Genomic DNA, 15,614 nt, shown 5'->3' with positions numbered 1-15,614 from the left:
TGATCCGCCATGGTAATAGGCTAACTGTACTCTGTAACATCCAGCTGGGTGTTTTTGGGAGGCCTATATTTAATCGCTATACATTATTCCTTGGCCCAGTATGTGCCTGCTGCGTGGATACACAGCAAAATATGGGGACCCAAAACAACTCTATGGGTGTTAATTTCAACACTTTGAAAGTGTCTCATGGGGTCCACTCAAAACAGAGTTAAATCAACACTTTCAAAAGGGTTGGCATATTGACACCGAAGTAAGGGTTAATTTTAACTCTGGGCAGAGTTAAAATATGTAACTATATTTAACACCGCCTGGTGTAATATATTATTTTATTCAACTCTCTTGAGTGTAAATATGGTAAAAAACTCAAATAGACTGTAAATTACAAAATAAAAAACATTTTATTTGAAAACATTCACCACTTCAACAATTCATTCAGTTTTTAAAATGCAACAATGTCAAATATGCTTTAAATGTTTTATTAGTACAGACAGTATGAACAAAATATGTATGACCAGTGCTCAAAAAGGCTGTTTCAGTCCTTTGGTCCAAACTTGATGTTTCATCAGAGCAATTTGAAAGTTCAATATACAGTATCGTCACTCATAGTTTTCTTCTGAACGCATAGTTTTCTTCTGAAATTACATTTTAAACAACTTGGCGTGCAAATCTTTCACTTCTGGTGTTTCCTTGGTCCTCCAAATCAAACACAGCAGTTTAAATGAAGGTATAAATGCTGTAAACTTGTGTGAAAACAAACTGGAGCTAGGAAATCTCATTAAGCATGTCCTGTGAATGAAGTGCTTCCCAGCCACAGGATGACCTTTTTATCCATGACGATGTAGCAGCTGCTGATCGCTCGTCTGGTGGTTCCTGATGCACGGATATAGGGTGATGCTCTTCTAAGAACTCTTCAAGACTCAGCATGACTAAGATAAATGTTTGAAAACAAATTGCAATCAAATTCTATGATACATTTAAAAGAACATTTAAAGTAAATAAAACATTCAAGAAATCTAAACTCACCTTTTGAAAATCTTCATGTTGATCCACAACTTGACTCTCCCAGCTGGTTGAGGTGACAGGATATGGAAAAGTAGAAAAAACACATATATCACTGTTGGATCTCCAAAAACAATTAGGTTTAACCACTATGACTAGAACTGGAAAACAGGCAGCTGTCTGTCCAGAATCCTGAATTTAACACAACACTTGGAGCAAAATTTAGAGGAGCTTAAAATCTTTTATATCACTTAGTGATGCTGACTTCCCCAAAATATTGGCCACAGTGTAAAATATATTCATAAACCTAAAGTTTTCTGTAAGCGTGTGCGTGTGTGTGTGTGTGTGTGCGTGTGTGCGTGCGTGCATGTTTCTTTACCAGATTCAACTTGTTAGGCCCTTTCAGGACCAGTATTGACGCCACCTTTCCTGGAGTCTAGCAGATGTTTCAGGTCCAAATATAATCTTAAATATTAGGATAAGCAGAAGAGGAAAAGTGCAAAGCAAAGAGCAAAACATTATTTAAGTAACAGTTCACCCACAATACAAAACTTATCACCTTCATGTCATTTGTTATTCTCTAATGCTCTAATACCCTCTCAGCTTATTGTGAAACAAATACAGAACTTTATCAAACATACCTTCATTATTATCACCACATATGACCAAGAAGGTGTGCTTGGTCATTTCACTAACTCTGGAAATACACCATCCGTCTCTAATCAGCCACCGTCACAGGGTCTTGTGTTATTGTATAGAGAACTGTGGCTGTTAAAAAACAACAAAACATTAGTATCTAACACATATGCATAACCTTCAGATAAAAAAGAGAGATGAACATCACAAAGTATGCCTCACACTTTTTCAGATATATTTTGATTCAGATGTTGATTATTGATAATAAATCTACAAATCAAACCCGTATTATCATTAGGCTGCTCAAATATTAATAAGTTGATTAATTTTACAGACAGGTGGCTGTTTACAACGCACTAAATTGTCTTTAATAAAACGGAAATGTTGTGTACAGTACATGCTAAGTTTAGCCTATAGTTTTAAGCACAATATCATGCGGGAGAAAAAGCTTGACTAAGATGTTCCTGACTACAGAAATAGCCTAACTTACTAACGTCAGACATCCCGAGTTGGGAAAAGTCATTTTCGGGGGATACAGAGTTGATTTGCGGGAGGTAGCGGGAGAGATGAGAACCTGAAGAGCAATGGGATGAGTTGCGCGCGACGTACCTAAAGAGCTGGGAGGGATGCGGTGGAGAGGGGTGTGCAAAGTGTTTAATGACCGGGCGGGAGACGCGCGATTTCCGGGAGATTATCATTCATTTGCGGGCATCTACTTGGGCATCTGGGAGTCTCTGTGCATTTGCGGGATAACGTTAACGTTAGTCCCGCAACTTCCGGGAGACTTCTGTAACGTCAAATGTCTGAGAAAGTGCAAACGCGGTTTTTAAAAACATTTAAAGACATTAATGTTAACATTCCGACTTTAATGGTTGTCAACACTTAATATAATTCAAGCGTACGTTATCATGCGAGTCTATGGACTAACGGTATATGGACGGCCACGAATGAACCTGTTTAAAAGGGCTGCGGTGTTTAAAATAACCAAATTAACATACACGGATAACAAACAATCATATGTTTTAGTCAGGAAGCCTTTTACAAGTAAGCATATGTTCATTTACTCACCAGATATGTTTTAGAAACTCTCCAGAGCTCATGGAAACCGTCCTGTGTTGCCGTTAGCATCCGGGCAGAGTAGGCTAGGCTGCTCCGGGGATTCCCTCGCTAGTTTGCTTGGAATTAAAGGAGAAGTGTCGATTTTATTTTACAGATGGGTAACAACGCACAAAAGGGCATTAAGCGTGACAGAAATGTGTTGAACATGAACATTTGATGTTTTTATGCACTATGTATGCGTTAGCATATATAAAAATATTCTTGAAAAGAAGTCAATAGTAACGTTAATGCAGTTAAGCTAGATAACGTTACACAAACGACCATGAATGAACCGCAGAAGTTTAAAATTGTCACTCCATTCTAAAGTTATTAACTTAACAATATGTTTACAACTGAATTTCCTTAAAGAAAGTCAGTAAAATACCAACATTTAGGTAGTTTGACTCACCAGTTGCTGTTCTAAACCTCAGATGGAGAATGGCGTCTGGAAAATTCTTCAGTGACAGGGGCTGCATGAATTCCCGGATGTTGGAAATAACACCACCAAGTGTAAAAAAGATAACTCCTTGATTTCGCACTGAATAAAATCAATTCTAACTCTTATTATATTAATTTATCAAAATCTAACTCTTTAACGTCAACACTTTACTCTGAAATGCTTCAACACCGAGAATTTAACTCTGATGAATTTGCTGTGTAGAAACGTGACCCCCCACCTGCCCCTGAAATCTGAGGGGGGAAAAGGGAAATCAAAAAAACTGAAGGGCATTCCATGGACAAAACATGAGTTGGAAATGTTTAAATTATTTTTATCATCAGCAGATTAAATATGCCTTTCTCCCCTCAATAACATCTTTGGAGAGAGAAAATAGCAGCAGTGAAGGAGATGCAATGACTAGAAGAGAGATGTTGAGGCATTTCTCAAGAGACAGACGGAGAGATAGAAAGAAGAGTAGAGGGCAGAGAGGGAAAATAACAGAGACTGTCTGAGAGAGAGAGAGAGAGAGAGTGAGAGAGAGAGAGAGCAGGGGGTGGGGGGGATAGCTGGAGGATGTTCTATATAACTCATTGACCTCTCAACATCAGCAGCACAAACACACATGATTCCCTCCGAATGAGCACACATGATTGAGAGGTAGGCCTGTAGTAGGACAAGAGGTTAGATAGAACTCAAATGTCAACCAAAATCATTTGTTCCAGTTCCAGCAGCAGACAGATCACTCAGAGCCGTCCTTCATTATATCTGTTCCACCCTTGAGCAAGACACAGATCTTCACTTCTGCTACTGGCAATTCACTATGATGGCTGGATCTCCCTTATGGGCTGTGTACATATGGACAAGTACGTGGAGAGATTGGAAAAGTACGAAGCATAGAATTGCGTGGAGAGGTTTTGACCTGGGCTGGTTACATAAGGTCTGCAGGTTTGAGCTTTGCGAGTTTTGATCCATGAACTAATCACCGCTGAGCTCTTGAGTAAGACCTCAGGTTGCTCTGTGGAGACTGACAGGAGATGTGTTTACATTTATTTATTTAGCAGATGCCTTTATAAAAAAAGTGACTTACAAATGAGAATGTTTGGAACTGAATACTCAAATAAAGATGCTATTTTTCAGAAAAAAAACACCGTTTCAAAATTGCATTAAGCAAAATAGAATTTGCAATGGTGTCCAAGGCATAAGTCCCTGATGAATAAAGGGACGAAGGAAAAAGAATGAATGAACCTTTCATTCTTATACACCACCAGAAAACAACCAGCACATGACTGATTGCATGATAATAGTTGTACTTCAAAAGACAGGAGCATCAGTCTGATAATGAAAACGCTAACAGTGCTTTCCTTTTAGCATGCTTGAAAACGTCTTTCATGATTAACCTCGTGTGATTGTAAATAAGAGGAAAAACAGATGCCTGAACAGATGAAAGCATTTAGCACAAAGAAAGACTGAGGAGTGAACCAGTGAAATAACATGCCTAATCATGCTTTTACTGAATGACACTTCAATCATGTTGTTTGTGAAGCCCATTTCCTTCATAAAAAATGTGTATGTGATGAAAAGTGGCTCACAGGGGTGTATTTCAGCACCATGGACAGCAAACAGAGAACACATCAAAGAGGTTTAACATAAACAACAGTCTGAATGATGCATGTTTCCCTAAAGAAAAACCTGTTTGGAAACAACCATTATGTCTGAAGTTTATTTGCTTGGAAACAAGCAGAATTAACTTCAATTACACACTTCACTTTCAAGTCTTGGCATAAAGAAAACTATACAACTCAGGCTCATTGGAAATATGTGCCTGAGCCAACAATATAACATGTTAAAAAAAAACATTCTAGACACATTAATTCACGTGGCTTTAAAATGTGACTTGGACACCAATGCAAATTATTCATTCATTAATTTTCCTTTGGCTTAGTCTCTTTATTCATCAGGGGTTGCCACAGCGGAATGAACAACCAACTTATGCAGCATATGTTTTACACAGCGAATGCCCTTCAAGCTGCAACCCAGTACTGGGAAACATCTATTCGCACTCATTTACACTCATACACTGTGGCCAATTTAGTTTATCCACCTATATCTTTGGACAGTGGGGGAAACTGGAGGACCTGGAGGAAATCCAAATAGACACTGGGAGAATATGCAAACTCTACACAGAAATGCCAACTGACTCAGCCGGGAATCGAACCAGTGACCTTCTTGTTGTGAGACAACCGTGTCGCTGCCTAAGTTTTACTAAATATAAAATACTTATCTCCGGGTATGTTTTGTTGCACGTTTCATATGGCAAATCCACTAGATGGCGCTCTCTACATTTTTTCAATCTGAAATTCATTACTTAAGATTTACATTTATTGCTTAACATTTTGCTATTGATAACATTTTAACCTTATTGGTTTGAGACTTCCAGTATAATTCACTTTCACTGTTTTTTAATTGTAAAGAAGAGATTATTGTGCTGCTCAATGTTGCAAACTCGTATTTTTTATGTTTAACATAAAATTACAATCAGTAACATGTTTCAGATTTGCAAAAAAAATGCAGATATTACACTTTAGTGGATTTATAATTTAAAATGTGCAGCGAGACGTACTCGGAGCAATGCATTTTTAGTTATATAAGTACAAGTTATATAAACTACCTGACAAAAGTCTTGTCGCCTTTCCAAGTTTTAGGAACAACAAATAATAGCTTGACTTCTAGTTGATAATTTGATATCAGAAGTGGCTTATATGAGAAACCTCTAGATTACTAATTAAACCTAATTAAAACAAAATATGATCATGCCTTATTTTTTAATTATTTAATGAGGACAGTAAAGTCTGACTTTGCTTAGACAAAAGTCTTGTGTTGCAGTGGAAAAAGAATGAATATTGTGTATGACTCCCATGAGCTTGGAGGACTGCATCCATACATGTCTGCAATGACTTAAATAACTTACTAATAAAGTCATCTGGAATGGCAAAGAAAGCGTTTTTCCAGGACTCCCAGAGTTCATTAGGATCATTGGGATTCAATGCCTCCTCCATCTTACCCCAAGAAATGCTCAATATTGTTCATCTCTGGTGACTGGGCTGGCCAATCCTTGAGCAACTTGATCTTCTTTGCATTTAGAAACATTGATGTGGAGGCAAGTATGAGAAGGAGCGCTATCCTGCTGAAAAATTTGCCCTCTCTTGTAATTCGTAATGTAATGAGCAGCACAAATGTCTTGATAACTCAGGCTGTTGATGTTTCCATCCTCTGCAGATCTCTCGCACACCATTCACACTGAATGTAACCCAAAACCATGATTTTTTCCTTCACCAAACTCATGCAGTTCAACAGATGATTCATCAGAAACATTTACCTTCTGACACTTTTCCAAATGATTAACTACAAGTCAAACTATTATTTGTTGCTCTTACAACTGGGATCGACGACAAGACTTTTGTAAGGTAGCGTATTTCCAGTGAGTCTGTTGTTTCCAGTCATATACAGATTTGTGAAAGTTTATTTGTCATTATTAGGTTGAACATTCAAAAAATGCCAATGCATACACTTGAACTTTCCAGCGGGCACCTTGATGTCAACATGTCATCAAAAAACATATCAAGATGCAAATCGAATTGATGTCAAAATCTTGATGTCCATTTGACATCAACACATTGATGCCCTTTTGACCACCCACATAACAACATAAAGTATTCTAATATTAGAAAAGTTTTATTTATCTGAAAGCTTCAATTCCAGATTTTAAATTTACACTGAATTCTGTAACTATTATTGCCTGTAAACTACCTTGATGTCAAAACGACATCAAATTGACATCTAAAATTGTTGTCAAAAACATAAAAAAAAATAACTTTTAGACAGTTTTGTAATCTTTTTTCTGATGTATTTTTTGACACCAATGTTATAGACGTCAATTTGATGTTGTTTTGATATTAATTTAGTCAATTCCCATTAAATCGATTTGCATTTTTGTGTTTTTTGACATCAATATGGCCACTGGGTTAGATGTCCCCAGTTAAAGTTAATAAACATGGTCAAAAGAGATCGATTAAAACACCAAAACAGAAATATGTCTCCTTCATCTACTTGTGATCTGATCTGAAATCCATCTTAATACCATCTCAATAAATGAACTAGGCATATCAATCCAGGCAAACATCTATCTTTTCATTCTCCTCGCTCAACTCCCTCATGTCTTTCAGATCTCCTTTCTGTCCTTTCCCCCTTCTCCTCAAATTGCTCTCCTCTCTCGGCTTGTCCTACATTAATACTGCTCTCCTTTCGCCTCATCTCTTATTTCTCAAATCATCCTCGTCCTCTTCCTTTTCTCATCTGCTCGTTTCATTTCCTCCTCTTTCCTATTCATAATGCAACTTTGATTTTTCCCATTTCCTTTTATTTCCCCTCCTCTTTTCATTTTGCTTTCAGTTTTAGCACACCTATTTCCATCCATCCATCCCTCCAAGCCCTCACGGCATTTCTTTTGTTTTCATTCCTCATTCCTTCTCCTTCAGTCCTTATTCAATCCGTCCACTTTTCCTGCTTGAGCTTCTCATTCTCTGTTCTTGTCTCAAGGTGGCATTCCTTCCTCTAATCACTTTCACACTCCATTGATCTTCTCTCTCTCTTTGCTTTGACCCTCTTGTACGATTCGTCTGTGTGACAGTGCCGGGTTGAGGAGCAAAGCCTCCCATTACCTTCTGAAAAATTAATTCATGTTGAGTTTTGTTGGGTTTGGTGGCAAACCCCTGTGGCTCAGAGTCTCCTTGTATTAACATATCAGCCATTTCATTACATGCTTTGGAATGTGAGGGACATTTAAGTTAAAGCCACGTCATGTAATTCTTCTTAAAGTCTTGGGTTAGGTGTAAACAGCCTAATGAATTTAATTAAGCGATGTATATTCTGATTTTTGTTAATATGTTAAAATATTTGTGGGGTATTTAGAAGTTCACTGTTAAGGATTTTTGTAAATTATATAGATACACTGATATATAGATCTGACAAAAGTCTTTTTGTCGATCTCAGTTGTAAGAGCAACAAATAATAACTTGACTTCTGTTGATTAATTGTGGCAGAAGGTAGATTTTTCTGATGAATCATCTGTTTAACTGCATCCCAATCATCACAAATACTGTCACGACTCTTAGACAAGGAGGATCCAGATGCGAGTATTTTAATGAACAGAGGACACACGAAAGTTCAAACAAAAGAGAGCCACAGACCACAACGAAGACATCAAACAGACAGCGGAGGATACTGGGAGACAACAGTCAGGAACAAGGACAGACAAGGACAACAAACGGACTGATAACCAGCACATACCACAGGAGGAATTATATAGCCAGCCAAATGAGGTTCAGCTGGAGGATGATAAGTCAGCTGATCCTAGCACGCTGTCAGCACAAAAGGTAAACAAACACACACCCTCACGCATGACAACACACAAGGCATGATACATAACATACAGGAGGAACACACAGATCCATAAACCGTGACAAATACTGCAGAAGACCTATTGGAACCCACATAGACCCAATATTCTCACAGAAATCAGTCATGTTTGGTGAAGGAAAAATTATGGTTTGGGGTTACATTCGGTATGAGGGCGTGCGAGAGATCTGCAGAGTGGATGGCAACATTAACAGCCTGAAGTATCAAAACATTTATGAAACCATTGCATTACAAACCACAGGGCAGGGCAAATTATTCAGCAGGATAGCGCTCCTTCTCATACATAGCCTCCACATCAAAGTTCCTGAACACAAAAAAAGGTCAATGTGCTCCAGAATTGGCCAACCCAGTCACCAGACATGAACAATATTGAGCATGTCTGGGGTAAGATGAAAGAGGATGCATTGAACATGAATCCAAAGAATCCTGATGAACTCTCGGAGTCCTGCAAGAACTTTCTTTGCCACTTATGATACCAAATGATCAATTAGAATTCAGGTTATTATTTGTTGTTCCTAAAACTTATATAGACTTTTGTCAGGTAGTGTATTTAACTGTCATATGAACGGTATTTCACTGTGGGACCATTATGCAGTATGTTGCTGTATTTTAGATTACAGTATATTTTACAGTAAGGCTATATAATACTGTAAATACAAATAGAGCAGGATAAATGATGCTGTAAATGTGGTGTTTTTGCTGAAATTGTTAACTGTAATCCACTCATAGTAACATCTTTGATTACTCTGAATTACTGTATAATACTGTGCTAATTATTACGGGGGTTTTAAAGGATTCACCTTAAAGGGATAATTTGCTCATTTACTCACACTGAATTGTTTCTAAACTTTTATGAATTTTTGTATTCTGTTGAATACAACACGGTGGCTCAGTGGTTAACACTTTCACCTCACAGCAAGTAGGTCGCTGGTTAGAGCAATGGCTGAGCTAGTTGGCATTTCTGTGTGGAGTTTGCATGTTCACGTGGGTTTTCATTCAAGTACTCCGGTTTCCCCCACAGTCCAAAGACATGCGGTGTAAGGGAATTGGGTAAAGGAAATTGCTGTGAATGTGGGAGTAGTTGAATGCTTCTCAGTGCTGGGTTGCAATTGAAAGGGCATCCGCTGCGTAAAACATCTGCCGGAGAAGTTGGCGGTTCATTCTGCTGTGGTGACCCCTGATAAATAAAAGACTAAGCTAAAGGAAAATGAATGAATGAATTCTGTTGATTACAAAACAAAATATTCTGAAGAATGTTGGGGAATAGCAGCCACTGACATCAATAGTAAGAAAAAAACACTATGGAAGTCAATGGCTTCTTTTCCTCAACATCCTTCTGAATATATTTCTTTGTGTTCAACAGAAGAAAGAACCTCAAACCGGTTTGGAACAAGTTAAGTGTTAGTAAATGATAAGAAATTTGTTATTTTTTGTTATTTTTGTGTAAGCTTGTCTCTTCAAGCTTAGGTAACAGTTATAGTAAAGAATTGAGTCATAATATTTAAACTAAAACCATAAAACTGAAACGGCTTTTAAAAACCAGAGGACACTCTACAGTTTGATAAATATTGCTGCTGTTGGACAACATAATGTATTTTTGAGGCTATTAGTTGAGAATGTAGTTGTTTAGATTGCATCTATATCGTTTATTTATAAGGATATGCTGCCTACTTTAAAATATTTATAACTTTGAAGATTCAATGCATCGGCCACGATCAGCGTGTCTGAGCAGACTAAAAAAAGTGACGGTTGATGTTTCGCCACAAGATGCCAACAGAGAACGCATACTTCCTTATAGGGAGAAAAGCGTATTCTCAACATGAGTTTCATACTACAGCTGAGCAAATCCTTATAAAAAAAGTAATTAACATTCTAAGTCGATCTCTCTCTTTTGTATGTTGTAGCGCTGTATTTATACCACAGAAACTGGTAGTGTTTGCTTTGCTTTGGTTTTTTGGGGCTAATTATTTTATTGTGATCTTCTGTTGCAACAGAGAAATACTGGGAAATCTTTGTAGACTGATGGCATTTCATGACGTTCAGCCTTATAATCTTAAAATGGGAGCAAAATCACCAGTTTTGTCATCATTTTGGACATTAAGCTATAGAGGATTATTTAAACACTACTCCCTGTAACTGTTTTATGAACGCAATATCACATGAGTAGCAGTGTGATATGTCTGTATTTTGTCACTGGTAGGGGCTTGCATTAGGAGGCCTGCAGCCTCAAGCCAACGCTGCTACTCATGTGATATTGCTCATAAATGTAATATTATAAGATATTTTATATGGATATATGTAAATCTATAAATATTTATGTAATTATGATTGTTCAACAATGATAGTAAAATAAAGTGCTCAGCATTGAGTACACCCCATTTTAAAAATGAATATTTTTATCAATTTCTCAGTGAATATAGGCCAAATATATTGGTGCATTTAAACAAAACATTTATTAAACAAATATATTTATTCAAATAATATTTTAGTCACCAAACGTATTTGAAAATTGAAAGATAATACAATTAAATTCAAGCAAAATATTGAAAAAAATTACAAACTACAAAATTTAAACAATTTTTCCCTTTTTTTTTTTTTTTGCTTCTTTTTTAAAATTTGCATTTAATATTTTTCTATTACATATACTTTTGGGTGTACTAGTTTTTGGACCGTTACCGTAAGTTATTTTGTTAAATATGCTCCAGATTTGGCTTCAGTACTGACTGTATATGCACAAATATAATATTGTATAGCTTCCTATTAAAAATATGAATTTATAAGATAGCTTTGTGAGGGGTTTACTTATGCTGGCACTGTATATGTTTTAATAAACTTTAAAAAAATGTATTAAACTTTTACTGAACTAAAAATAAAATAAGCTGTTTTAAACGCATGCATTTTGTCACATGCTGAAAAAAAAAACACCCTTAAAATAAACTATGAATACATCAAATGCTTGAAATGCATTAAAAAGTGCTGCGTTATTTATATTTTCTCTTAAATCTGCAGAACATTGCTTTTGCATATTTGCATTTTGCTGAGATTTAGGGCCACCCAAATATTTCCTGATCCCGCTGTGTTATTTTATAACTATCAAAAGTTGATTTTCCGCCGCCGCTGAGCAAACACCCTCTCCAACTTTAAATGAGAAGTGGATCTAGTGTGATGATTTTAGATGAGGCTGATGCAGTGCTGCTCCCGACTTTATGAATGCATTTGCATCTCAATCAAGCGCGATGCGAGGACATTTCTGTGTGGATTGTGTCCCTGTCCATCAATATGCCGCTAGTCAGCCAGAGAGAAAGAAGAGAGAGGGGGAAAAAATCAACTCTGCATCTGCTTGGGGGAGAAAGAGATAGAGAGGAAGAGCGAGGAGAAAAAAAATAGTGAGCGTGGACAACAAGAGATTTAATTAGATAATGACATGTTTCTGCGGTATCTCTGCTGTCAAAAAGCCTGTCTTTTGTTGGACGCTGGCGAATAGCAGCTGTGAACGTGGAGCTCCGCTGTGTTTTACATGCCATCCTGGAGCTTTGCCAGAGTCCATTAAATTCCCCTTGGTGTGTCTGGCATTAAAGGGGACATATCATGAAAATCTGTCTTCTCAGAGTGATGTAATCGTGTCCCCAGAAAACATGAAAAGGACAATTTGGTAACTATGTTTTGGTTTCTTTTTACTTCAAACTTATGGAAACGTGCCATTTTAATAAAACCTAGGTAGGAAGGGGAATTAATTGAATATTACAGCCAACACTTCATGCTTGTGTTGGAAAATGTATATTTATCATGGAAAAGTTTAAATCTTATGTGATGTTCAGGATGTTTTTATCCACTCTGGGGTGAATTTGAGTCTTAATTTGGCCACAACTTTCCCTGTGATTCAGCAAATGGAATGATTTTGGTGACAAATCTTATTTTGACACATATTCTGGGAAAATGCTTTGAAAGTTTTTGAAAGTTTAACAATACACTCTGGGGAAATTGACTTTCGTTATGTTAGTGGCTGTTTTTGCCCCATCGACTTCCACATGTAATTACATTTTTTAATTCACGTTTTTGACAAATTTATAATTTTTTATTGTTCATCATCATCAGTTGGCAGTATTAACCTTCAGATAAGCCAGTACAAAAATGTTTCTGGCTTTTATTTGGAGTTCTATGGAGTAAAAAAGCAGATTATTGTGTGCATGCATAAATACACTTACTCTGTTCTGAGATCTGAGGGGCTTATTTTGATTTTCTCAAACATATCAAGGTAAGAGCGCAAAGGTTTCTGTCACACTCTCACATGTACCCCATATACCCATATAATTTTTATCCATAATTAATATTATGTATGACTCCCATGAGATTGGATGACTGCATCCATACATCTCTGCAATAACTCATATTAATTAATTAATTAATTAATTAATTAATTAATTAATTAATTAATTAATTAATTAATAACTTATTAATCTAAGTCGCCTGGAATGACAAAGAAAGTGTTCTTGCAGGACTCCCAGAGTCTAACAAAATTCTTTGGATTCACCTCCAATGCCTTCTCCTTCATCCTACCCCAGACATGCTCAATAATGTTCATATCTGGTGATTGGGCTGGCCAATCCTGGAGCACCTTGACTTCCTTTGCTTTCAGGAACTTTGATGTGAAGGCTGAAGTATGATAAGGAGCGCTAACCTGCTGAAGAATTTGCCCTCTCCTGTGGTTTGTAATGTAATGGGCAGCATAAATGTCTTGATACGTCAGGCTGTTGATGTTGTTATGCACTCTACTAGATCTCTCGCATGCCCCCATACTGAATGTAACCCCAAACCTTGATTTCTCCTTCACCAAACTTGACTGATTTCTATTAGAATGGTGGGCCCATGCTGGTTCCTATAGGTGTTCTGCAGTATTTGTGATGATTGGGATGCAGTTCAACAGATTCATCAGAAAAATCTCTCTGCCACGTTTCCAAATGATCAACTAGAAGTCAAGTTATTATCTGTTGCTAATACAACTGGGATCGACAACAAGACTTTTGTCAGGTAGTGTAGATACTGCATATTGACTTTATTTTTATTTCAATATGTTGATTTACCTCCTACTGAAATGGAATATTGAAAAGGGGTGGGGCATTTTTCATGCATAATTCTCTCATAGCTAATTAACATTAAGATGGGAGTGGTTAAGAATATTGGGGCTGAAGGACTCCAACCATGGAAGCAAACAGACTTTGATTAATTGACTTAAGATTAATTGTTCATCTAAAAAATAACAATGTGTGCTAGGCTGCTAGCAAAATACATTCAAATTTAAGGCTGTAATCTTTTACTGGTCATTTCTGACTTTCCAACATGAGATTTGATTGCTTTGTTGTTTCTTCTGGAATGCAGTAGCTTATTTGCATCTAAAGGGAAACGCATAAACATGTTTTTCTGCACACGTATGGGCAACTCTGACAAGTTGTAAACAATGGTCTTTGTGGTATTTTGAGCTGAAGCTTCACTGACACATTCTGGGGATGACAGAGATTTATATTACATGCTATGAAGTGGGCTATAGCATGACATCTTTAAGCAGAGGAGCCCCAGTTTGGGAGGAGATGATTCTCTTTAAAGAGGAAGGTCACAATTGTCAGTCTTTGAGCCTGTCTGATTAGTAATCACTGGGCTCACTCTCTGCCCCCCCCCCCCCCCTTTTTCTCACTCTGCTCTTTCTCTCTCTCTATTTCTCTCTCTCTCTCTCTCTGCCAAAGATACTCTAATTGTCCAGTCTGTTTAATCAGGGCTTGATTCTTTGGCTATCTCAACCTCATCCCACCAGTCCGCCTTCAAAGGACACACACACACAGGTGGCTGGAATTATTATGGCATTAAGAAAGTAATTTGAGGATCATATAAAGACCTTCCGACCTTTTGATGTGCAATATTGAGATAAGAAAAAAAAAAGGAAAGAAAGAAAAGCCACTGCTGTCTACACAGTCTACACATTGATGTTTGATTTCAAGACATGTTAATTAATTAATTAATTCATTCATTTTATCAAATTGCATTAAAATTATAATACTGTAAATCATTACATTTTAATTGTAAATCGCAATAAAAAAAACACACACACACACACACACACACACACACACACACACACACACACACACACACACACACACACACACACACACACACACATATATATATATATATATATATATATATATATATATATATATATATATATATATATATATATATAATAAAATGTAACCACAATTTACCACTTACTAAAATAACTACAACAATTATAATTATTATTATAGTTGTTGTTTTATATTATTAAAATGATTATTATAATAATAACATGTAACTATAATTAACACCAAAACAAGAATCATTGGATGACATTCATTCATTCATTTTCTTATCGGCTTAGTACCTTTATTAATCCGGGGTTGCCACAGCGGAATAACCCGCCAACTTATCCAGCAAGTTTGACGCAGTGAATGGCCTTCCAGCCACAACCCATCTCTGGGAAACATCCACACACACATTCACACACACACACACACACTCATACACTACGGACAATTTAGCTTACCCAATTAACCTGTACCGCATGTCTTTGGACTGTGGGGGAAAATGGAGCACCCGAAGGAAACCCACGCAAACGCAAGGAGAACATGCAAACTCCGCACAGAAACGCCAACTGAGCCAAGGCTTGACCCAGTAACCTTCTTGCTGTGAGGATTGGATGACATAAAAAAAAATGCTTTAAAACGTTTTAAATGCTTTCTTTATACTTTGGCACTATTCTTTTTATCACTATTACAAATTTGTCAGCAAGAGGAGACAATATAATAATACTTGGTATGATTGTTTATTCTTTTTTAAATACAGACCATAATAAGTATGTCATTCCACTTTTACATAAATATGCTGAATGTTAATAAAACATTATTATACACATATTTTGACGGGTTTTTGGCAA

General features: G+C 36.8%; 1 long non-coding RNA gene across 2 annotated transcripts in view; it reads right to left on the bottom strand.

The window, feature by feature from the left end:
• Positions 1–379: 379 nt before the first annotated feature.
• Positions 380–15,614, bottom strand: part of LOC137488078 (uncharacterized) — a 28,649-nt gene continuing 13,414 nt past the window's right edge. The window contains exons 1-6 of one of the 2 annotated variants that reach the window (XR_015513168.1): positions 3,143–3,198; positions 2,704–2,810; positions 1,641–1,767; positions 1,379–1,464; positions 1,024–1,066; positions 380–926 (exon numbers count right to left, since the gene is read on the bottom strand). This is a non-coding gene — a long non-coding RNA (uncharacterized LOC137488078). Of the gene's footprint in view, positions 927–1,023; positions 1,067–1,378; positions 1,465–1,640; positions 1,768–2,703; positions 2,811–3,142; positions 3,199–15,614 lie in introns of those variants that run through there. The other variant, XR_015513169.1, reaches the window with a different exon arrangement.

Source organism: Danio rerio, chromosome 17 (assembly GCF_052040795.2).
Source record: "Danio rerio strain M-AB ecotype USA chromosome 17, GRCz13ab, whole genome shotgun sequence".
Taxonomy (NCBI): Eukaryota; Metazoa; Chordata; class Actinopteri; order Cypriniformes; family Danionidae; genus Danio; species Danio rerio.
This window is presented reverse-complemented; position numbering and strand designations above follow the sequence as displayed.